The sequence below is a fragment of the Ascaphus truei genome, chromosome 21 (assembly GCF_040206685.1).
Source record: "Ascaphus truei isolate aAscTru1 chromosome 21, aAscTru1.hap1, whole genome shotgun sequence".
NCBI classification, from domain to species: Eukaryota; Metazoa; Chordata; class Amphibia; order Anura; family Ascaphidae; genus Ascaphus; species Ascaphus truei.
The window spans coordinates 27,759,899-27,784,628 of record NC_134503.1 but is presented as its reverse complement, the minus strand read 5'-3'; the positions used below and the strand labels follow the sequence as shown (position 1 = coordinate 27,784,628).

The 24,730-nt window shown below is 50.1% G+C and overlaps 1 long non-coding RNA gene across 2 annotated transcripts in view; it reads left to right on the top strand.

Annotated features, from left to right (window-relative positions):
* Positions 1-23,823, top strand: part of LOC142472409 (uncharacterized) — a 29,375-nt gene extending 5,552 nt beyond the window's left edge. For both annotated transcript variants that reach the window (XR_012789688.1, XR_012789687.1), the window contains 2 exons: positions 21,557-21,716; positions 22,904-23,823. This is a non-coding gene — a long non-coding RNA (uncharacterized LOC142472409). The remainder of the gene's footprint in view (positions 1-21,556; positions 21,717-22,903) is intronic.
* The last annotated feature ends 907 nt before the right edge of the window (positions 23,824-24,730 follow it).

The window sequence follows — 24,730 nt, the reverse complement described above, 5'->3', positions numbered from 1 at the left end:
TACCTGTCCCGGTTCGGCCATGGACACACTTATCCATGGATTTTGTAGTGGATTTACCTAATTCTAAAGGTATGAACACTATTCTTGTAGTAGTAGATCGGTTCTCCAAGCAATCACATTTTGTACCTCTCAAAGGCCTGCCTAGCTCTCCCAAACTTGCTGAGATATTCATCAAGGAGATCTTTTGCTTACACAGAGTTCCAACAGTGATTGTATCTGATAGAGGATCACCGTTTATATCTACATTTTGATGCTCTTTGTCTCCAGTTGGGCATATCTCTTCACTTTTCTTTGGGGTATCACCCGCAAACTAATGAACAGACGGAGAGGACTAATCAGTCTTTAGAGCAATTCATCCGGTGCTTCGTGTCTGATTCCCAGGACGATTGGTCAGAGCTCCTTCCTTGGGCGGAATTCACACACAATAACCTTCGTGGCGAATCAACCACTGAATCCCCCTTTTTCATCAATTACGGATTCCATCCAGCTACTCTTCCTCTTACAGTTTCTACCTCAGGGGTCTCAGCCACCGCCGACAGGATCAGGGAACTTCAAGGTCTATGGAGAAGAACCCAAAGGAACATCAAATCAGCTGTCGCGCGACAGAAACGTCAGGCTGATCGCTATCGTACAGTCCAAACTTCCAGTGACAAAGGCGCTTCAGCACTGAATCCCTTCAGTATGTAAACAGAAAAACAGGACTGGATAAGGATATAGATAAACTGATTGTAGTAGTAAAGTCCCCAGGTGGACCGATGATCCCTGGAGGGTAACGTGTATGGTTATGAAAACCCCATCAAACCCTCATTAGGATGGTCCCTGGACTCACAATAAGTACTCACAGGTAATGAGAAAAGTACTCACAGAGATCCCTTGATCCTGAAGTCCTGGTAGGTGTGCAGCCTAGTATGGAGATGTAGGTCTGAGAAAACAAAAGGAGATTCTGGCGCACAGCCAAGAGTGGGTCCCAAACAGGTAGAATTAAAAATATCGCTGTCGTAGACCAGCTCCTAAATTTAAGCCTGGTGACAAAGTCTGGCTGTCTTCAAAAAATATTAGGCTAAAGGTTCCGTCAATGAAGTTTGCTCCTAGATTCCTCGGTCCGTTTTCTATTTCTGAAAAAATCAATCCAGTAGCTTATCGCTTGTCTTTACCTCCGTCCATGAGAATTCCCTCAGTTTTTCATGTGTCCTTGCTCAAACCTGTGATCCAGAACGCTCACTCCATTCCCGTTCTCCCCACCCCACTTCCGTATTGGTACAGGGTCAGCCCGAATATGAAATCCAATCTATCCTGGATTCCAAATTCTCTCGAGGCTCCTTACATTATCTCGTTCATTCGAAGGGATTCCGTCCTGAGGAGAGATCGTGGGTTCCAAGTCATCGGATTCATGCGGCAAGAATGGTCAGGAACTTCCATTTGAATTTTCCAGAGAAGCCTTCATGGAGTCGCCCGGAGGTCACTCCTAGGGGGCGGGTACTGTGAGGATTCGCCGTTCTGGTGCTTCTGCCCGCTTAACCCTTACTCGCCCATCTGATCCCCATGGCACTCAAGAGTGGCAATCTAGCAGTGGTACTTACGCGCGGTGCGCGGGTCTCGTTGGCCTTTTTTGTCTCTGGGCGCAGGGCGCGTTCCCATTCCTCCGGCCTTGACGCACGGCGTGTGTGCGGTGCGCGGTCTCCCTGTCTGTCTGCGGTCTCCGCCCCTCGGTCCCGACATCAGGACTATGCGGCACGGATGTGCTCCGTGCTCCGCCTCTGTTCCCGCACGTCATCCCCACGGGTGTCTGTGGGCCCTTGGGTGGTTCCCAAGGGTGTCTGTGGGCCCTCGGGTGGTCCCCGTGGGTGTCTGGGGCCATCGGGTGGTTCTCACGGGTGTCTGGGGCCATCGGGTTGTTCCCACGGGTGTCTGGAGGCTCTCGGGTGGTTCCTACGGGTGTCCGTGCTCCCTGCGGGTGTCCGTGGGTCCTCGGATGGTCCCTGTGGGTCCCCGCTGGCCTCCGGTACCATTCCTGTTGTAAAAAAAAAAAAGATGGCCTACATTTCAATAAATACACCCCCCCCCCAAACACATACAGTAAAGTAATGTGCAAAATAACTATTATCCAGATATGGATAATAGATTATTTGCCCTGTGACAGGACGGCCTGTAGCCGAGGTCAGGGAACAGTCCATACGTATAGTTTCAGGATAAATAAAAACGTTCAGTGGCTTTATTTCTCCACAGTAACATAACATGCGGGTACACTGTCCCTTTAACAAAATAAATCCTGCTCCACTTTGGGAGAAAAACTGACTAATAACACAGCAGACCTATCTAGCAGGCTGGCTGGCTAAACCAGAACCAAACCATAAGGGTACTTTAAGCAGTCAGTAAACAAATGAATAATCCTTACTTTAGTTGAAGTAGTCTTTGGTGAAATCCCTCTGGCTAAGGGCTCACGCAGCAGTGTGCTTCTCTCTCTCTCTCTCTGGCAGCTACTGCCAGTCACATGATCCTTTATCTGCCTTGCTAGCTCTCAGGTGTCAGCTAAAGAGTTCTGATTTCCTAACTTCCATCTGAGTTAACCCTTATGAGTGCTGGATGAAGCACTCAGACATATGTCTCCCAGGCGTAACTGATAGGAGTTGACTTCACTCTGTCACATACCTCCCCTGTTTGTGTGTGGCTAGTGTCCCACACGGCTGAAGCCCGACCCTCCACTCCTTCCCTTGACAAAAAATCAGCATTTCCATGGTCCTTTCCAGGTCTATGCTGAATATCAAAAGAGAAGGGTTGGAGGGCAATATACCACCTGGTCAACCTTGGATTTGTGTCCTTCATGGTGTTTAACCACTTCAAGGGCGCATGGTCAGTGACCAGGGTGAAGTGTACTCCGGCGACATAATGTCTCAAGGCCTCAATTGCCCATTTTACAGCGAGGCACTCCTTCTCAATAACGGAATACCTCACCTCCCTTGGGAACATCTTCCGGCTGATGAACAGTATGGAGTGTTCAATAACATCAAATTGCTGAGACAGCACTGCTCCCAGTCCTACCTCTAAGGCATCCGTCTGGATGATGAAGGGCTCTTTAAAATCTGGGCTCCGAAGAGCGGGGCCCTCTGACAGGCACTTTTTTAGCATGTCAAAGGCGTCTTGGTACTCCCAAGACCATTTAACTTGGGTCGGGGCACTCTTTTTTGTCAGATCTGTTAGGGGTGCAGATATTTCTGAAAAATTGGGGATAAACCGCCGGTAATACCCTGCTAACCCCAAAAGGGAGCGGACCTGTGTCTTTGTCTGTGGGGTGGGGACTTCCTTTATGGCGGCCACCTTGCTAGCTAGTGGCCTTACTATCCCTCCCCCAACGGCATAGCCCAAGTACTTTGTAGTGGATTTACCCAGGGCACATTTTTTTTGATTTGCAGTGAGCCCTGCTTCTCTTAAGGACGTTAGGACTGCCCTTAACCTTTTTATATGAGACTGCCAGTGTCTGCTATAGATGACAATGTCATCCAAGTAGGCCATGGCATATGCCCTATGGGGTCGTAGTACCATGTCCATTAACCTTTGGAACGTGGCTGGAGCCCCATGTAACCCAAATGGCATAGTGACGAATTGGTATAAACCGAGAGGGGTGGCGAAGGCAGTTTTGCATTTGGATTCTTCCGCTAGAGGTATCTGCCAATATCCTTTCGTGAGATCTAGGGTGGAGATATACTCTGCTTTACCAAGTGAATCAAGCAATTCATCCACCCTAGGCATTGGCTATGCATCAAATCTGGATACAGCATTTACCTTTCGCAGATCCACGCAAAACCTCACCTTCCCATCTGGTTTAGGGACCAACACGATAGGGCTACACCATTCGCTGTGGGACTCCTCGATCACGCCCAATTCCAACATGTCTATTATCTCCCTCTCTACCAGGTCTTTTCGGCCCTCTGGCAATCTATAGGGACGGGACCGTACTTTTACGCCAGGTTCTGTCTCAATCCTATGGGACACTAAATCAGTCTGCCCTGGCAGCTCAGAAAAAACATCTGGGAACTGGTCACATACATCAAGTAGGTCTGACCTTTGTTCCGTTGTTAACTGCTCTCCCATGGGAACCTGATGGTCCGTGTACGTACTACCCTTTGGAATCTTTGGACCCAAATCCATCTCTCCTTCCCGAGGGTGAATGAACAGCGATCTCATCGTTTTCCAGGGTTTCAGGAGGTTTACGTGGTAGATTTGTTTACCCTTCCTGGACCCTGGTTGAGAGATCTCATAGTTCACCTCCCCGGTGCGGCGGAGAACTTGGAAAGGACCCTGCCACTTCGCAAGGAGTTTACTCTCTGATGTCGGTAGTAGTAGCATCACTTGGTCCCCAGGTTGGAAGACCCTCAAGCGAGCATTTTGGTTGTACTGCCTCTCTTGACGTTCTTGAGCAGATTTGAGGTTTTCCTTCGCAAACCGACCTATCATGTCTAGGCGGTTTCTAAGGTCTATGACATACTGAAGGGTATTCTTGGAGGGGGAGGGCTCCTCCTCCCAGGATTCCTTCAGTAGGTCGAGAATACCCCGAGGTTGGCGTCCATATAGGAGTTCAAACGGGGAGAAGCCTGTGGATGATTGGGGAACTTCTCGTACCGCAAACAACAGGAAAGGGAGAAGTTCATCCCAAGCTCGCTTTTCAGTGTCCACAAACTTCCTGAGCATAGTTTTTAAAGTACGGTTAAACCTCTCTACCAATCCATCAGTCTGAGGATGGTAGACCGAGGTCCGGACGGATTTTACCTCCAATAACTTCAGGACATCCTGCATTAACTTTGCCATGAAATTTGTTCCCTGGTCAGTTAACATTACTTGGTTAAGTCCTACCCTAGAAAACAGTTCTAACAGCCTGTGAGCAACCTGTTTAGCAGTGGCTGATCTCAGAGGGAAGGCCTCAGGATACCTGGTGGCATAATCAACAACAACGAGTATAAATTTATGTCCCTTCGCAGAGGGTTCTAAAGGTCCGACCAGATCTACCCCAATTCTCTCGAATGGGACGGCTACCAAGGGCAGAGGAACCAAAGGAGCCGGCTTCTGTCCTTTTTGGCTAGTTAACTGGCATTCAGGACATGTCTCACATAGTTTCATGATGTCACCATGTATGCCTGGCCAGTAAAACCGGGACGAGATGCGGTCCGTGGTCTTATCTCTGCCCAAATGACCACCCCATGGGAGAGTATGGGCTAGGGTAAACACTGTATTAATCAACCCTTTAGGGACTAGCATCTGTCGAATGACCTCCCCTGTTTGTGTAACCTTATTCACACGATATAGTGTCATTCAACAGTTCAAAATGTGGAAACACTTTTACACCTTGTTCATCTATTATCTTGTTGTTGACCTGTACCACCTTCTCATATTGTCTAGCCAGAGCTGGGTCCTCCCTCTGCCTCTGACGGAAGTCAGGAAGATCCAGGTCTGGCGACACTCCCGTATCTATCTGTTCCCCACCCTGGTCATCCCCGGCCATGACCTGCAGTCCTTTGGGCTGACTAATGTTACCAAAAGTCCCAGCCTTTCTTAACCAGTCCTCTTTTTCCGCACGTCTCTGTTTACGTGTCTTTGGGACATGGTGTCCACGGGGGAATATCTCTGGGGAAAAAGGGAACAAGTCTCCGGGCTTCTCCGGTACCAGAGAAGTAGGCTCCGTAGGAGTAGGGGCCAACAATGTTTCGAGGTAGGGCCAGTCTCGGCCAAGTAGAACAGGAGCAGGTAGCCAGGGAGCAACTCCCACTAGTAGGCTAGCCTCTTGATCCTGTATAAGCAGTGTAACGTTCGCCGTCGGGTATCTCTTTGTATCTCTTTGTATCCCCATGGATACACTCGATATTCCAAGGAGAGTCATAAGATAGTCTATTGCTTGGAATTAGGCCCTCTAGGATCAGGGTTTTTCCAGAGCCCGAGTCCAGCATGGCGTTTACTTTTGTCCCCTCCAGAGATGCTGGGACTAACCACGGATTGTGGTCCCCTCGGAGACAAGCTGTGGCAGTGGTTCTGCCATATGCACAGTCCATTTCCTCATCTCCTGAGTCCGCAAACTCGGTCGTCCGCGGAAGCTCTCGACGGGGCTCGGTGTTTGGACCTCTCCGCTGTTGGATGGGGTCCTCCCTTCTGGTTGGTGGGGTTCAACCCACTCCAACCTTCAGGGTACCTTACGCCGATTTAAAGGCACAGTACTAAGACTATAACTGTCATTACCCAGATAACTCTCCCTTCCTTCAATACAGTCCCAGCACTTTTGAGCACCATCACAAACATACAACAGGTTCTCGGGGAATACTGTGGGTGGCGGCCTCCCTTGAGTGATCCAGTGGCCTCGGACCCAGGATGGGCGTCTCTGCGGGAGTTTGTACTAGGAACCCTCCGAGATGGGAAAGGGTCTTCCGATCGGGTTGACTGGATCTCCCGAGCTGGCGGGTTGTAGACCCCTCGATTGTCTGCTCTCCTGCCTCTAGTATCACCGGAAGCAACTGGTGTTTGCACCGGCCGTTCCCAGCTATCCTGTTGGGTGTCGTCGCCCAGGAAGTTTTCCACCAAGCGGACCGCTGAATCCAGGGAAAATGCAGCGTGTCTTTTTACCCAGGAGCGGGAGGAGGGGGGCAGTATCTGTATGAACTGCTCGAGCACAAACTGTTCAAGGATCTCTGCCTTGTCATGTTTTTCCGGTTGTATCCACCTGGCACATAAGTCTACTAAGCGGTGGGCTACGACCCGGGGTCTGTCTCGGTTTGTATATTTGACTGTCCGGAACCGCTGTCGGTAGGTCTCTGGCGTGAGGCCTAGGCGATCCAGAATAGCAGCCTTTAGTTTCTGATAGTCCTTGGCCTCGTCCGCTGGAAGAGCCTGGTAGGCTGCCTGAGCTTCCCCTATGAGGAGTGGAGCCAGAGTCGTTACCCAGCGATCAACTGTCCAGCCGTGGGCCTTGGCTACCCTTTCAAAAGTGAGGAGAAATGCCTCTGGGTCTTCGTTTGGCTTCATTTTAGGCAGCATCACCGGTGGGTTATTTGGAATCCCTGGTCTGCCTGGGGTTGTGCCTTCGACCAGCAGTTGGAGTAGCTTTTCCTCTCGCCGGGCCTGTTGCTCATCTTGCTGGGCTTGTCGCTCAGCTTGCTGGGCTTATCGCTCATCTTGCTGGGCTTGTCGCTCTGCTTGCTTCTCTGCTAGCTGGAGCTGTTGTTCAAGGAACTGAGAAAAAAATGTCTCCATTTTTTCCATTTTTTTTTTGGTGTGGCCCTTCAGATACAGGGGCCGTCCGACATCCCACTTCTGACACCACCTGTGGCAGGACGGCCTGTAGCCATGGTCAGGGAACAGTCCACACGTATAGTTTCAGGATAAATAAAAACGTTCAGTGTCTTTATTTCTCCACAGTAACATAACATGCGGGTACACTGTCCCTTTAACAAAATAAATCCTGCTCCACTTTGGGAGAAAAACTGACTAATAACACAGCAGACCTATCTATCAGGCTGGCTGGCTAAACCAGAACCAAACCATAAGGGTACTTTAAGCAGTCAGTAAACAAATGAATAATCCTTACTTTAGTTGAAGTAGTCTTTGGTGAAATCCCTCTGGCTAAGGGCTCACGCAGCAGTGTGCTTCTCTCTCTCTCTCTCTCTCTGGCAGCTACTGCCAGTCACATGATCCTTTATCTACCTTGCTAGCTCTCAGGTGTCAGCTAAAGAGTTCTGATTTCCTAACTTCCACCTGAGTTAACCCTTATGAGTGCTGGATGAAGCACTCAGACATATGTCTCCCAGGCGTAACTGATAGGAGTTGACTTCACTCTGTCACATGCCCATTATTAAACACAACATTAGCCAGCCAGCATAAAGTAAATAAAAACGTTCTACTTACCCCTGGTTCTACATGGACCTGCTCGTCAGCATACTGCAGGTCCATGTCCTCCGTTGCCAGAAAGAATACATAAAAAATACAATCTAATGGCCCCTAACCCCTTAATAACCTTAGCGGTTAATAACCACTACAGTAATTAAGGGGTTAACCCACCCTCCCCCACTACCCACCCAGGAGGTCTAACCACCCACCCTGGACCTACTATACCCACCCTCTACCAATTGATACCTAAATAAAACCACTAGGCAATCAATTAAAGCAATAAAACCACTAGACAATCAATTAAATAAATCGCACCACTAGCCAAACAATACATTTAATACATAAAAGCAGTGACCAATACAACAATTGATTAATACAACCACTAGGTAACACATTAATTAAAACCAGTAGCCAACAAAATACATCATTAAATAAAAACACAAAACAATCTGAATTTTTTTTTTAAACAAGCCATCACAATTGAAAACAATTTAATCTAAACAATAAACAGAAATAGTAAATGCAACCGTGAATAGAAAAAATGCATTGGCTCCCACTGTATTAATCTGCACCCTGAACAGGCACAGATTAATACATTAGCAGTCAATGTGAAAAGATCATTTTAAAAAATCCAATAAAAAAACCTGTAAAAATAAAAGTACATACATGAAATCTTATCTCACCTTTTAGAAGCGTTGACCCCCCGAATCCTGGGGAATCAAGGTATTGTACCGTGACGTCACGAAACACAATCCAACGCCATCCACCGTGACGTCACGAAACACAATCCACCGTGAAGATCCGGAACAGGTAACCAAATTCTTGTTAATGTCCCGCGTCACGTGCCCGGAACATTTCAATGCATAGGAGATACCGGCACCCCATCACCGGGCCTGTATCTCGGGAAGCAGGAGGTCCCCGGACCTGAAATCAACGCGGTTCTGCTCTGGAGACCCCCTGCTCATCTATAAAATTTCAATTATTTTGTTTTTATTTCGGCCGAGATTTGCGCAGGGGGAGGCGGCTCTCTCTCTGCAGCAGAATCAACTCGCCGGGTGAGCCCCTTTCAGAGAGGCCGATCATCTCGTCGCCGGTTACTCACCATTTTTGCAAATGTTGCTATCCCTGGTATTCGGGCCTTTCTGCACCGTGATAGCAACGCTGTAGAAATGGCGAATTAAATATGATGGCGATTTTTTTTTATAACTGCTTAGTGCATAGGCCCCAAAGTCTCTCAACCCTGCAGTCTATAACATAAGGGGTGATCCCTGTAGTATGGCAGTCCCTGCAAGAAGTCCCTCTAGATGAGTGACAGGGGCTATCTGGGGCCTAAGGGGCAAGATCTGGCCTAGGCCAGGAAGCTACTGTTCCCTGGACACTACCTTCACTTCCTCCAGCTTCCTCGCGACGAACGGTCACCTCACTGGTCCCGCGGAGGAGTCCTGAGACCAAAAATGGCCGCTCGCGCCTTTTCCCCCCCAAGGACTTCTGGGACTGTTAGTCTATGGTTGCGTTTTCCACTCCTCCAAGATGGCCGCCGCTTTGGCCGCAACTGCGCATGCGCGCCGGACACACAATGGCTGCCGCCACTTCTCCCTGATCGTGCAGAGCAATTCCCCGCGCCGGAGGCAGGGTAGGGGGGACTCCGCTACACGTATGTAATTAACTTACTTCCTGACACAATTATACAATGTTCTGGTCACAAATCTACCTGTGATCTTGTACTACACCAGAAGGTGGCGCCAGAGCGCCGTGTTACGTTCATTCACATTATTTATTTAGCTCTGGTTTAATAGGATCTTTCATATATATATATATATATATATTTGTTATGGTGGGTAAAAAAAGTGACTAAAACCCTCCACAGTAAAGCATAAAGCAACTGTAAATATTACTGTATGTTCATATGCATGTCTTAGACAGGTCTGCAACCCTGTCTTTCACCATTATCACCCAGCACACAGCACTTCCACTGCAGCAAGGGATTCTGGATTCATGCTCATTTGCATGTCATTTCCCAGAATCCCTTGCTGCAGTGGAAACGCTGTGTGCTGGGCGATAATGGGGAGAGACAGGGGTGCAGACGTGTCTAAGACATGCAAACGAACATACAGTAATATTTACAGTTGCTTTATGCTTTACTGTGGAGGGTTTTTGTCACTTTTTTTACCCACCATAACCTTAATAATTGTGCTGAATACCTAGTCTAGTCTCAACCAGCATAGCCAGTAACCAACCTCACACTGATGATACCCATCAAGGTTGAAGCATGTCTGTGAGTGGGTTTACTGGCTTTGCATCTCATCTCATCTCAGCCTCTGTCTAAAAGCTGTGTTTAAAACAGTATGCAATGGCTTGAGGATTTGCTTGTGTAATACGAGCTTGAGACAAAAGGTGCCACTGAGTGTTCATTTGCATGTCATTTCCCAGAATCCCTTGCTGCAGTGGAAACACTGTGTGCTCGGCTATAATGGGGAGAGACAGGGTTGCAGACCTGTCTAAGACATGCAACCGAACATACAGTAAAATTTACAGTTGCGCTATATATATATATATATATATATATATATAATATATATATATATATATATATATATATAGCAATAGGAGGAGTTAGAAACGCAGACTAGATTCCATACTTCCTCCCTACTATAAGTATGGAATCTAGTCTGCGTTTCTAACTCCTCCTATTGCCCCATATAACCGCTTCCTATAACTCCTATTGCCCCATATAACCGCTTCCTATAACTGCTCCTATTACCCCATATAACCTCTCCATATAACTCCTCCTATTACCCCATATAACCTCTCCCTATAACTCCTCCTATTACCCCATATAACCGCTTCCTATGACTCCTATTGCCCCATATAACCGCTTCCTATAACTGCTCCTATTACCCCATATACCCTCTCCATATAACTCCTCCTATTGCCCCATATAACAGCTCCCTATAACTCCTCCTATTACCCCATATAACCGCTCCCTATAACTCCTCCTATTACCCCATATAACCGCTCCCTATAACTCCTCCTATTACCCCATACATCCCCTCCCTATCACTGCTCCTAATACCCCATATAACCGCTCTCTAGTTTCTGTGTGTACAGTATATGTATGAGTGTGTATATCAGTTTGTATTATTATGTCTGTATGTGTATCAGTGTGTACTGTATCTCGGTGTGTGTGTAAGTATCTGTGTGAGAGTTAGTGTATGTGTATCTGTGTGTGCATTATAGTGTGTATCGGTGTGAGTGTATGTGTATATCTGTGTGTATCAGTGTGTCTGTGAGTGTGTATTACTGTGTCTGTGTGTATATCAGGGTATGTATCTGTGTGTGTCTGCTTGTGTATCATGATGTGTGTATTTGTGTATGAGTGTGTACAGTATGTATGTATGAGTGTGTCTACCTGTATGTATGTATATCAGTGTGTATTATTGTCTGTATGTGTACGTGTGTGTGCGTGTGTGTGTGTGTGGTGTGTGTGTGTGTGTATCTGTGCATGAATGAGTGTGTATATCAGTGTGTGTGTGTGTATTATTTTGTTTTTATAATTGTGTGTGTCTGAGTATCAGTGTGTGTGTGTATCAATCATGGTATGTATCTGTGAATGTCAGTGTGAGTGTGTGTGTTTGTGTGTCTGTGTATGTATGAGTGTATCATTGTGTGTGTATCAGGGTGTGAGTGTAGATATCCTATAAATATCAGGACAGACAAGTGTGTGTGTGTGTGTGTGTGTGTGTTGATCTTATACTATATTAGTGAAAGCACTGTATGTTTGCCTGCATGCATGCATGCCAGCCTGCCTGCCTGCCTGGATGTCCGGTGTCCCTAGGGGAAATCTCATTGGTCCCTTGGTCCGCCCCCGCACACCTCTCATTGGCCTGAGGCGGAGTGACGGGCCAAAGGACACACAGGGACACACACACACAGGGACACACACACACAGGGACACACACTCTCCCCCGTCAGTTGGACCGCAGCTCACCTTCCACACCCCCCCCCCTCCTCTCCCGGTGCCCCTCCTCTCCCGGTGCCCCTCACTCTCCCGGTGCCCCTCACTCTCTCCCCCCTCCCCACCTCACCCAAATCCCCACGCTCCGCAACATCCCCAGCCGCACCATCACCCTCACCGTGCGCCGCGGAGGAAGCGCAGCCCTGCTGCTCAGCAACAAACTCCAGGCTCCTCCCCCCTCACGGCGCGGCCCTCCTGCTCTCCCCCTCACGTGCGCCGCTACCGGAGAGGGGAAGCGGCGCGGGACTCCCCATCACGTGCGCCGCTACCGGAGAGGGGAAGCGTCGCGGGACTCCCCATCACGTGCGCCGCTACCGGAGAGGGGAAGCGGCGCGGGACTCCCCATCACGTGCGCCGCTACCGGAGAGGGGAAGCGCGGCGCGGGACTCCCCCTCACGTGCGCCGCTACCGGAGAGGGGAAGCGCGGCGCGGGACTCCCCCTCACGCGCGCCGCTACCGGAGAGGGGAAGCACGGCGCGGGACTCCCCCTCACGTGCGCCGCTACCGGAGAGGGGAAGCGCGGCGCGGGACTCCCCATCACGTGTGACGCTACCGGAGAGGGGAAGCGCGGCGCGGGACTCCTGCCACTCTTGCCCCCCCCCAGCTTCCCGAACTCACCTCCTGCCCCAGCCAGATGCCACGGGGTCAAGGTAAGTCACACACCGTCTCCCACCCACGCACTGTCACCCAGTCACCCACACACCCACCCAGTCACTTTCACCCACCCAGTCACCCACCCACCCACTCACTCAGTCACCCACTCAGTCACTCACTCAGTCACCCACCCACTCAGTCACCCACCCACTCAGTAACCCACCCACCCACTCACTTAGTCACCCAAAAACTCACTTAGTCACCCACCCACTCAGTCACCCACCCACCCACTCACTCAGTCACCCACCCACTCACTCAGTCACCCACCCACTCACTCACCCACCCAGTCACCCACTCAGTCACCCACACACCCACCCAGTCACCCACCCAGTCACTTTCACCCAGTCACCCACTTTCACCCAGTCACCCACCCACCCACTCAGTCACCCACCCACTCAGTCACCCACTCACTCAGTCACCCACTCACTCAGTCACCCACTCAGTCACCCACCCACACACCCACCCAGTCACCCACCCAGTCACTTTCACCCAGTCACCCACTTTCACCCAGTCACCCACCCACCCACTCAGTTACCCACCCATTCAGTCACCCAGTCACCCATTCAGTCAGTCACCCATTCAGTCAGTCACCCAGTCACCCACCCATTCAGTCAGTCAGTCACCCACTCACCCACCCACCCACTCACTCAGTCACCCACCCACTCAGTCAGTCACCCACCCACTCAGTCACCCACCCACTCAGTCACCCAGTCACCCACCCATTCAGTCAGTCAGTCACCCACTCACCCACCCAGTCAGTCACCCACTCACCCACCCAGTCAGTCACCCACTCACCCACCCAGTCAGTCACCCACTCACCCACCCAGTCAGTCACCCACTCACCCACCCAGTCACCCACTCACCCACCCAGTCAGTCACTCACCCACCCAGTCAGTCACCCAGTCACCCAGTCACCCACCCAGTTAGTCTCCCACTCACCCACCCAGTCAGTCTCCCACTCACCCACCCAGTCAGTCTCCCACTCACCCACCCACCGACCCAACTCACCCACCCAACCACCGACCCAAAGTCACCCACCAACCCAAAGTCACCCACCCACTGACCCAAAGTCAAACCGACCCAAAGTCACCCACCCACCGACCCAAAGTCACACACCCACCGACCCAAAGTCACACACCCACCGACCCAAAGTCAAACCGACCCAAAGTCACCCACCGACCCAAAGTCACCCACCCACCGACCCAAAGTCAAACCGACCCAAAGTCACCCACCCACTCAGTCACCCACCCACCCACTCAGTCAAGTGTCACACACCCACCCAGTCACCCACACACTCAGTCAACTCAGTCACCCACCTAGCTGTCAAGGGGGGGGGGGGGGAAGCCTAACCCTGTCGTACGCCCCCCCAAAATTATATCCCGGGCAACGCCGGGTCTCTCAGCTAGTACCCTATAAATATCACAGCAGTGTTTGTATATATCGGTGTGTGTTTCCTGGAACCAGGGTCACGAATGATGTGTGAATGATTCCAGTAAGCTCAACTCATGTCCTCCCTCTTCCAAAGCATGACAAGTCCTTAATGTCTTTCTTAATTTTATTGCTGGATTAGAAAACACAGGAACTTGTGGGTGTAGTGTAGGCAGAGAGTGCTTCTCTATGTGGGATGCTTCTGTGAGGTTAGACTATGGTAAGAGAGAAAGGCCTTACCAGGGGTGGATGCAGACAGGTCTGTACTCACTGTAATCTAGGGTGGAAAAGAAAGTGAGGGGCAGGGGTCACACTAAAGGTTGAGTGGGACTGCACTAACTGTCAGCAAAAGACAGGGGAGAACATGGGAAAGTCCATTAACTGGGAGGACTGGAGAAGCTGCAGTAGCAGTTCACTGATTATGTGCTCAGAGGCAAAAAATGCAACATTGTTGCATGTTACACAGGCACAGTGTGTGTATGTGGAGCCAATGCCTGCAGCTGAACTTAAGGAGCTGACAAGCAGAAGGGGGGTCGGGCAGGAATGTGATTCTTGTTCCATGACACTCCCCGTCTGGTATCTGGAGATACCACTATATAACTGGAATATGTGGAACATATGTGCAATGCATAACAAAGATAACATCACATTCTCAAACAATGCAAGAGTCCATGTCCACATAGCGATGTGACACCGGCCGGTATCACTGGTATCAAGGTCCCTTGGCCAAGGTTCTTTGGCAAAGGATGCAGGGTGGATGCACAGCTCCAGGTTTGCTGGTTGCACCACAATGTCTTTGTATAAAAGTCTCTGGCACTGTTTCCTTTTAGTCTTGTGAGAGAACAGTCCTTTTGTCTCTGTAGTTTCACCCACAGAGTGTATCCCCTTGTAGGTATACCAGCCGTGGCAGCCTGTTGCTCTATCACCTGGCGTTTGGCAGAAGGAGAGGGCTTTTGGCTCCTTGTGGGAGCGGATTACTGTCCCTGGAAAACTGGTTGTCGAATGTAATCCAATAAAGGGGGCGTCGTTCAGGGAGACTCCCTGAAGCTGAGCGCTGGGGTTGAACATTACCCGGATTTGATCGGGTACCGGAGGGTGGTAGGCCCCAGGTGATTGGAGGTACCGACATTCTTTGCCTTCCTCCATTAGAGGTGCTGGCTTTGCGTGGCCGGTAAAGAATATCTTCTGGATGAAGACCACAAAGTTGTTTTTGGTCTCTGGTTCCCTTTGTGGGCCGCAGAGGTGCGAGGTGAACCTAGAGATGGCATGTTCTCCATTGTTTGGGAAGCGCCTCCTTGGTGAACGGAATGGTAGCGGAGTCACCCGACTGCTTAGTCCGTCTTTAGAGAGCTCCTTGACAGTTAACCTCGGGAATCCTCTATCTTCCCTCGAGGGTGTTTGTTTGTCATCGTTCCTTGTTGTCTGGAACGCTGTGCACCGTAGTTCATCGGTACATTTCTCTTGCACGAGAACATCTCCGCGTAGTTTGGTGAAACGCTTTTGTGTTTCTTCGTTGACTGCCATCGGGAGGTTGTTTTCTCCCTGGACATGACGAAGAACAGTCTCTTTTGTCCTTGTAAATCCTTTTGGGAAATGTCTCTGCAATTGTCCCCTCTTACGTGTTTGAACGAACAGTCCTTTTGACACTGTGGCTTCGCCTGTGGGGCGCAATCTTTTGCGGCTATGCCAGCCGTGGCAATTGGTTGCTCTGTTGCTTGATACTCTGTGGAGAGGAACAACTGTACGTCTTAATTGTGCCCTTGCTCGCGGGAGTATTGTCTGATTGTTTGTTGTTTTTAGGACGATCCCTTTGTCGGTCACCTTTGGGAGGTTCCTCTCTTCCTTCGGTGGAGTCGACTCATCATCCTTGGCTGTCTGGACTGCTGAGCATCCTAAGCCATTGTCGCATCCCATCGGCGTGAGGATGTCTTTGTTGGTCTCAGGGGTATGACCTTGTCTTTCCTCTTCACTTGGCCCTTCGGTCACTTGGAGATGGCCAAGACATGGTTCAGAGAGAGATGTGTGTCCACATTCTGTCACCTCCGTTCTGCGGGCATCAACGTAGTCTTGCCCGTGCTCTCTGTTAGTGTACGAGTTGCCCACTATCACCCATCCTAGGTCGAGTCTTTGGGCGTATGGCGCGTTGTGGGGTCCGTTGTGCTGTTTACGGACTTTATGTACCCTCATGATGTCCCTACCGAGCAGCAGCAGGATCTTGGCGTCTTGTTCCACCGGCCGGATGTGGTTGGCTATTCCTTTGAGGTGGGGGTAATGGAGTGCCACGTCTGGTGTGGGTATCTCGTCCCTGTTTGTGGCCATGTGGTTGCACTCGATGAGTGTGGGAAGGGGCATGTTCACTTTGCCGTCTATTGAGCATATGGTGTAGCCATTCACTCTTCTCCCTGTGGTCTCCATTTGCCCTGCGCACGTTCTGAGAGTGTAAGGAGAAGCACCATCTTGTATGTTAAACATGTCGAAGAACTCTGACCTGACCAGTGATCGGTTGCTCTGGTCGTCGAGGATTGCGTACATCCGAATAGCCTTCTCAGGTTGTCCCTGGGGGTGCACTGCGACAAGGCATATTTTGGAGCAGGACATTTTGTCACCTTCTTTTCCGCAAACTTCAGTGCGCTGAGATGTGACGGATGTTGACTCTCCTTCTTCTTTCTCCCCGCCATGCTCCGCTATGGAGGATGGGTTCTTGAGTTGGTGGAGTGTCATCGCCTCTGGGTGTAACGCTGTCACGTGCTTGTCACTCTCGCACACTGTGCATTTGATCTCTTCCTTACAGTCCCTGGCTAGATGGGTCGTGGAACCGCAGCACTTGAAGCAAACTCCGAATTCTCCAAGTAACCTCTTGCGTTCCTCTAGGGACTTCATCCTGAACCCAAAGCACTTGTTGAGTGGGTGTGGCTTCTTGTGTATGGGACATTCCCTGTTTGGGTCCCTTGGTTCCTTGTCTCCGGCGACCGACTGATCGGGAGTAGTTTGGGCCGTGGGAGGCACGTCCGTCCTGCGGGCCGAGATGGGTGTTTGGGGGTTACCATATCTCGTCGCTGGTCTCTCGTTCTTCGGGCTGCTTGCACTGTATGTGGTTTGCGCACCTAAGATGAAACTGGGATCGTTTCTTGTCTTTGCCGCTTCGCAGATGAAGCTCACGAAGAATGAGAATGGGGGGAAGACAACCTGCTTCTCCCTTTTGTATTTGGAACCTTGTGAAAGCCACCTTTCTTGGAGGTTGAAGGGTAGCTTCTCCAGGATGGGTCTCACTCCACGAGCTGAATCTAGGGCGTTGAGACCTATTAAGGAATGGTCTTTCCTTGCGGACTCCAGTTCTTGCAGCAGGTCTCCAAGATCTCGTAACTTCGAGTAGTCTTTACTTGTGATCTTGGGGAAGCTCTCGATTCTTTTGAAGAGCGAATCCTCGACTGCTTCAGGGCTGCCATAGGTCTCTTCTAGCCTTTCCCACACTAGGTCAAGACCTACTTGGGGTTGATGCGCGTTTGCCGTCCGAAGTCTCTGCGCTTGCTCCCTGGATACGTTCCCCAGGAACTTGACTAACAGGTTGAGCTCTTCCCTTGCTGAGAAGTCCAAGCTGTCGATTGCGTCTTTGAACGTGAACTTCCACGTCCGGTAGTTCTCAGGGCGGTCGTCGAAGCTGATGAGTCCTGCGTGCACCAAGTCGCGCCGGATCATGTACTTGGCTATGTCTGTCAGACCTGAGACGTCGGCGCGTTTGCCCCGTTCTGAGGTAGTTGCTGGGACGGTCTGTGCGGTCGCCTCTTCCTTGGCGTGGACGCGTGATGGCTGCTGGCCAGTGTGAGGGGCTGTTTTCTCCCGCGTGGGTGTACCTGGATTACGAGCCTGTTGTGGTGCATCCGTGTGCGCTCTGGCGTGTGGATCACTGTTGCGGCTGTGGCTATCCCAGGCAGCGTGTGCCATTGACGGAGCAACGTCTTCTCCTCGTGGTCCTAGCGAGTCTTCGTTGTCTGTGGTGTCGCTCCCTCCGTGTTGAGATGGTGCGCTGGTGTTTACACTGAAGAGGCTCCTTACGTAGTCTTCAGTGCGTTGGGCTGGATCCTCTGAGGCTATCCGTCTGTACGGTAGCTCCCCGCCGTCCTGTCTCGCAGCTGCTTCCAGGACTTCGGCTTGGGCTATGGCGGCAGCGGCTTCCTTCTCTTGATTGAGTGCCTCTAGATCCGCGTCTAATTTGGCTCTTTCTGCCCTTACGGCTGCCTCTCTTCGACCATATTCGGCCCTGGCACGTGCGGCCTCTGCGGTGGCTCGCGCCTTGGTAGCGCTCGCGCTTGCGCTAGACGCGTGAGATTGCACTGATCTTGCTGACCTTGATGAGTGTCTGGATATGCTTGAGCGCTGCGATGCAGTTTCCAGCAAAAGGTCTTTTCTCTGGTCTTCGGCCTCAGTAATAGTGGTCTGCACGAAGCCGTCACGCTCCAGGTCAGTTGCCTCCTGCTGGTCGCGTTCGCTGAGGCTTTCCTCTGTGTTAATTCTTTTTAGGTAGGCGAGATATGTTTGTGACAGCATTTGGTAACGTTTGTGACTTGACCTCAATTGGGCTATAGCTTGCCTAATTTGTTTCTCCTGATCACTAGTGCTTGCAACGTTACATATTTCACGACCAGTGTCCTCCCAGGCCTTCTCTAACCTTTCGCGGTGTGCTTCAATGTCGCTCTCATATTTTTCGCGGGCCTTTTGTGTCAGTGTGACTGTCCGTTTAGGCCTTGCGCCTGCCTGCGCCTGTTGCAGTTGCGCAGCGGTCTCTGTGTCTGAGAGATCGCTTTCCTGCGTGATGTCTGGTGAGGCTCTGAGTTCTGCCATGCTGTAGGTGTGTGTAGGCCTTTGCCAGTGCGTGTGGCGTGCGGTCTTTTACCTGTCAGCGATGGGCGTCTGTCTCAGATGATGCCGAGCGGTGTCCTGCAGCGTGCAGCGTTGGGGTAGCTGTACTTACAGATGTCCGTTGGCTCCTCACTGTGGGGCTGAGCAGCGGGTGGACTCAGACAGAGAGAAAGGCAATTAGTAATTGTGAGAGAAGCACTGTTTGTTGCAAGGCTGTGTGCAGTTTGCTGTATAAAGCTTGCTGCCCTGTCTGGCAGAGTGAAGCTGCTGCTTGTCCTGGGGTGCAGAGACTATTCTGTATAGCATAAAGTCTTTGAGTAGTAGCTCCTGTGTGATTCCCTAACACAGGTCTTTGTTTTACTGTTCTGTTTAAACTGCTGCTTGTTTTGCAGAAAGCTGTAGCAGTTTGCTGTATAGCTGTGTAGAGCTGCACTTTTGTAGCACGAAGGCTGTGAGTGATAGCTTCTGCGTAGACCTCTAATACACGGTCTCTCTCTTACTTTCCTGGAACCAGGGTCACGAATGATGTGTGAATGATTCCAGTAAGCTCAACTCATGTCCTCCCTCTTCCAAAGCATGACAAGTCCTTAATGTCTTTCTTAATTTTATTGCTGGATTAGAAAACACAGGAACTTGTGGGTGTAGTGTAGGCAGAGAGTGCTTCTCTATGTGGGATGCTTCTGTGAGGTTAGACTATGGTAAGAGAGAAAGGCCTTACCAGGGGTGGATGCAGACAGGTCTGTACTCACTGTAATCTAGGGTGGAAAAGAAAGTGAGGGGCAGGGGTCACACTAAAGGTTGAGTGGGACTGCACTAACTGTCAGCAAAAGACAGGGGAGAACATGGGAAAGTCCATTAACTGGGAGGACTGGAGAAGCTGCAGTAGCAGTTCACTGATTATGTGCTCAGAGGCAAAAAATGCAACATTGTTGCATGTTACACAGGCACAGTGTGTGTATGTGGAGCCAATGCCTGCAGCTGAACTTAAGGAGCTGACAAGCAGAAGGGGGGTCGGGCAGGAATGTGATTCTTGTTCCATGACAGTGTGTGTGTGTTAGTATGTGAGTGCAGATACCCTATAAATATCAGACAGCAGTGTTTGTATGTATCGGTGTGAGTGTATCAGTGTGCGTTTGTGTGTATCTGTGTGAGTGTATCAGTGTGTGTTTGTGTGTATCTGTGTGAGTGTGTGTATCTGGGTGTGTGAGCGTAAATACCCTATAAGTACCAGGCCAGACAGCAGTGTGTTTGTTTGGTGTCTGTGTAAGAGATCAATTCACTCACAATGATCATTTCTGTGGCAGTAATTGCGAGGGCCGTAATGCAGCAAATGATCGCTATTAACCGCCGGGGAGCGGGCGCTGAAAGGTAAATCGCTGCGGGAATGAGTGACGAGCAATTTGTCTGTCAGCGGCGGAGCGAGGAACGGAGGTGCGCGGCCGGTTCAGGAACCATTCTGTATACCTGCTGACCTCCAATCATATAGTTCATTCCTAGACTGTTAACCCTTTAGTATTTCTTATATTCCAATGACGCCAGGTAAATATCACTGTAAATGATTTTATTCGGGTTTGGGGGAATATTTGCAGGGTTGTGGTGGGACAATGGAGTAGCCGGAATGGAAGGGTGCTACACCCGCTTAATACTGTACCACCTTTAATGTGATCGTTCTTTATATAGAGTCAGAACGTTATGGGTTTCGAGATATCAAAAAGGGGTAAATATCTTTTAAATAATCAAGTTATGTCATCCCAAGTGATGGGTTTCCCTCCATGTGCCGCCATGTTCTGCGTCTCTCTGCTGTCCCGCGGTCACCTCCTGTGATGTTATTTATAGCGACGCCGGTGACGGACCATTTGATGACAGTAGGATTTGAACATGGTTTCCATTTCAGACTGAGTTCCTTTAGCAGCGATGTGTCCCTCAGTGTTACAAGTATCTCTGCCGCTCAATCACCTATTGACATCGTATCTCCGTCACCTGCGGAGAGCTGACAGTTCTGTGACATCACACTGACGTCGTGGAACTTCCTGGCGCGTATATGACATCACCAACACTGTGTTCATCACCTGCATTTAACCCATTAAACTGTCCTTAGGCCACTTTGCTTCTACGTGAGGCTGACCCTTTAAACCAGTGGTTCCCAAAGTGGGCGGTACCACCCCCCGGGGGGCAGTGGGATTTCTTAGGGGGCGCCAAGCGGTGCACGGAGGTTGTTCGCTTAGTTACGACTGACCAACCGAGAGCGAAACATCTTCCTTGCTTCAAGTTTCTGCCTCTACATGGTGCTGCCATCGGCTGGAAACTACCAGAATGTTTAGTAAACGCCACCAGTATATAGACCAGTATATAGTATATAGACCAGTATATAGTATATAGACCAGTATATAGTATATAGACCAGTATATAGACCAGTATATAGTATATAGACCAGTATATAGACCAGTATATAGTATATAGACCAGTATAGCGCATTCTGAGAAACTGTCGTCACCGCGTGTGTTTTTGTCATTTCTCACCTTTTTCCTGGTACGTCCTGAACATAACAGCACTGAGTGTGGCATTTCTTTTCCTGTGTTCTCGGTTACTGACCCTGTTGATTATGAAATGAGGTTTTAAGCTATATAAAAGTGTTATATTTTGTCGCAGTTCTTTAAAAAAGCCCCGAGTGGGTGAAACGCGTAAGAGCTGCGGGGGGTGTTATCCCTTCACTCTTTTTTAATCCATGTCACAATAAAGTATTTCCAGCACAGTCCAGCCTCAGCTATTTTTGCCGCGCGGCCGTGCCCGCTGTTCCTCCCTCCTCCCCGGTGGGGCTGCTTCTCCTGCATCTTTACACAGCCTGGAGCGCGCCTAAAAGAAAGATTATGAAATAACCGGACGAATTCAACAGACATCAGTGAGTAATTTACTACCTTGATTTCCATGTTGGAGCTTCCCCAGGTGATTTGGTTCACATAGCAGCGGGACTTATGTATGGGGTCTGGGTGGGTTTTAGGACTTCCCCCAGACAACCCTTCACAGTCGTCACCTGACCATTTCCCAACAAGGGGTCACTTATTATTAAGCTCCATTAGTCCTTTTGCTATCCGGACAAGCAGCAATGAGTTTATTCACGTGGATCCGTATGCTCTGCAGAACTGGTTAATTGAGGGGATCGTGCACCTCAATGTTCTCTCTATATAAGGACGTCAAATGTAAAAATGTCTCAATAACTTAAAAAAAAAAAAATATTTGTTAACCAATATCTAATGGGTAAACCCATGTTCTAACGTCGATGTGTCACTTTTAACATTTAATGCAATCAAAAGTCTTAAAAGAAGATGAAATCACAACAGGGTGTTATAATACCAGCCCTCCTGTACTTATTTACTTGTACGTTTTGGTGATGTTAATGATGCATATGCACTTACAGTAGAGTCCTGATTATCCGACCTTCGGTTATCCGACCATCGGTTCTATTCGACATCCCCTTCCCCCCTTCTCACTTACCTGAGCGGCAGCAGAAGAGGAGGACTGAAGAGCACAGGAGCGGAACAGGAGGAAGACAGCTGGTGGCGGGAGAAGAGGACGATGTCAGTGGAGGGAAGAAGTTGAGACAGCGAGCGGCGGCAGGAGAAGACATGTAACCGGCTCAGGAGCCGAGCAGCACCGGAGAACGGCAGGGGAGGAACGCGCTGTAACACCGGAAGTTGACCGGTGTCTGACTTCCGGTGTCTGCCGGTGTTACAACGCGTTCCTCCCCTGCCGTTCTCCTGTTCTGCTTCTGATTTGGTTACATGTCTTCTCCTGCCGCCGCCCGCTGTCTCTACTTCTTCCCTCCACTGCCATGGTCCTCTTCTCCCGCCACCAGCTGTCTTCCTCCTGTTCCGCTCCCGTGGTCTTCAGTCCTCTTCTGCCACCGGTAAGACTGGCAAGTAAGAAGGAGGGGGGGGGGCACAAATGTCAGATAATTTCCGATATATCCGTCATTTTCGGGTATCCGACACGGTATTGGTCCCGTTTAGGTCGGGATAACCGAGACTCAACTATATTTTGACATTATTTCAATAAAATGTAATTACTAAATTCTTTGTTTCACAATAGAAATGGCAGAAGCCGAAAAATCAATGAAGAAATGTAGACGATATCGTTTTAAATATCTGACGTACGGATTTATATCAGCACCAACAAACCCGCCGCTGCCAATGTGCCTAATATGTAACAAGCTCTTTCCTAATGAGGCAATGAAGCTTTCCACACTGATTAAACATTTGAAGAAGGAACATCCTGACGAGGCAAACCTGTTTTCAGTCGCATCGTGACATCTCAAAAGCAGCCCAACACTGATGGTTGGGCCCATCATATGATAGTGACGAAAGTTCTCTGAGAAGGACGAAACGTCGTATTTGGTGCTATTTGATAAATTAAATCTTTTTGGAAATCCGCATTGTGCCCATGATCATCAATTCTTCACTATCCTGGGATTCATTGGCCCTTGTCCCTGAACAGGAGCGCCGGTTGTTGCAAGTATTTTCCTTTATTTATTGGTGTGCAGCTTTATCATTTTTTGTTCTATATGGGCCCATCATACAACAATTCATTGTAGATTGCCAAGTCTGGAAATCCCCGCACCATTGGTGAAGAACTCATCCTAGCAGCAGTTAGTGAGGTTCTGGGTACTGTTTTGCATAAGTCACCACACAATATAATTAAGACGATTCATCTCGGCCACAATTGAGTGCAAAGATGCATAGATGCCATGGCTGAGGATGTGGAAGATACACTCTGCAGCACACTAAGGACCACAGAATTTGCATTGCAGCTGGATGAGTCAACTTTGCCAGGCAATGAATCTTTGCTTCTCGCTTATGTGCGCTTTCTATAAAGACAAAAGTTTGGCTCGAGTTGTTATTTGCAAGGCAACTAAAAACAGATACTGAAGGAAAGTCAATATTTTGTGCTGCTGAGCAGTTCTTCAAAGAAAAAGGAAATTCCGCTTACTAACATACTCGCTGGTGCAACTGCTGGAGCCCCATCAATGACTGCTCGCCACCGTGGGTGTGTGGCTTACTTGAAAAAAGTAGTGCCAAATATCCTTACCATTCACTGTGTTATTGTAATGGAGTGCTCACCACACACAAGGCGTGATCGCGAGGCCGAGGTGGGGATATATATATATATATATATATCTACTATATATTTCTGAGTTCACTGTATGTCTGCGTCCCTAGCGGCAATCTCATTGGTCCCTTGGCCTGCCCGCCCCCGCACCTCTCATTGGCCTGAGGCAGAGTGACGGGCCAAACAAATTTTTTTTTTTTAAAAACACACACACACACACACACACCACTCTCCCCCGTCAGTTGGACCGCAGCTCACCTTCCACACACACACACCCCCCCTCCTCTCCCGGTGCCCCTCACTCTCTCCCCCCTCCCCACCTCACCCAAATCCCCACGCTACGCAATATCCCCAGCCCCACCATCACCCTCACTCCAGCCTCCTCCTCCCTCGCGGCGCGGCCCGGGCCTCCTGCACTCCCCCCTCACGTGCGCCGCTCCCGGAGAGGGGAAGCGCGGCCCGGGCCTCCTGCTCTCCCCCTCACGTGCGCCGCTACCGGAGAGGGGAAGCGCGGCCCGGGCCTCCTGCTCTCCCCCTCACGTGCGCCGCTACCGGATAGGGGAAGCGCGGGCCTCCTGCCTCAGGGAGCGGCCGGACGAGTGAGTGAGCGGCCTTCACCTCCCCTCACCCCCCTTCACCCAACCCTCACCCCCCTTCACCTCCCCTCACCCACCCCTCACCTCCCCTCACCCACCCCTCACCTCCCCTCACCCACCCCTCACCTCCCCTCACCCACCCCTCACCCACCCCTCACCTCACCCCCCTTCACCTCCCCTCCACCCCCCCCCCCCCGGCGCCGCTACAGTCAGT